Raw genomic sequence first — 942 nt, 5'->3', positions numbered from 1 at the left:
CACCACCGCTCAGCTTTTTGATTAAGCCTTAAAAATTTTCAAGCAATTTTAATCAGCCAGGCACTCTTTGTTCTGGGATTTGAATTGTATGTTGTTTAGAATGGAAAGTTTTTTGCTTATTTTCAAACTTCAGATTTTACTCTGTTATTGTCAGTGGAAGTTCTGATACGCAAAAATACTGCCCAACTCAGGGAGGTGTGCTGTGTCTAGTCCCTAAGGAGACTCCATGAATATCAAGGGTCATCCAAACAGGAAGATTGTCTCTATACTTCCAGGCTATGAGCAGATATACACACAGATGGATCTCTTTTTTCACCTCTTTTTGCTCCTTATGTTTTTAAAATGGCTACACCATACAAGACACCAAAGGAACAGAAGTTAGAACAAAAGGAAGTCTACATGCTGGACCAGGTACACATACCTAAAAATCAGGTGGCTTAAAAGGTATCACTGTAGGCAAAACAAAGTTTATGTGTTATAAGTGGAATTGGGTCTGTTCTCTGGAGACTTCCATTGTTTGTATAGGTGTTGCCTAACGTGGGAGGTGCTGGGATCCCCTGGACTCCGATAAGAAGCAAGGACTGGTGCGAGGCTTATCAAAACACAAGGCTATTCATTATGAATGATCACCCCCAGACTCCACGAATTAGCTCAAGAATTTAGAGGATTGGAAGAGCTTCTTATGAAATAGCTGTCGTTGAGGACTAGGAGAAAGCTCACCAGACGTAAGTGGAAAGTTATTTTATTAGTGTTTTGGTACTCACTAGCTTCTATGACAGTGAACACACTCCTATACATAATCTGGAGAGCAACGACATTACCCATGGTGCTTCATGAGTTCCTTTTACATCACTGTTTTCCAATTATTCATCTGGGTTAGTGACTGGGTTAGTTAGACTATCCTGGTTCTCCTATTAGGTTTACACATTTTCGCTCCATATA

The 942-nt window shown here is 40.1% G+C and overlaps 1 protein-coding gene across 3 annotated transcripts in view; it reads right to left on the bottom strand.

Moving 5' to 3' along the window:
* Cast (calpastatin) overlaps window positions 1–942 on the bottom strand; it is a 101146-nt gene that overhangs the window by 30075 nt on the left and 70129 nt on the right. The window lies entirely within an intron of this gene.

This window comes from Microtus ochrogaster, chromosome 19, assembly GCF_000317375.1.
Source record: "Microtus ochrogaster isolate Prairie Vole_2 chromosome 19, MicOch1.0, whole genome shotgun sequence".
Lineage (NCBI taxonomy): Eukaryota > Metazoa > Chordata > Mammalia > Rodentia > Cricetidae > Microtus > Microtus ochrogaster.
The sequence above is the reverse complement of the archived record's forward strand: the minus strand, read 5'-3'. Positions and strand labels throughout refer to the sequence as shown.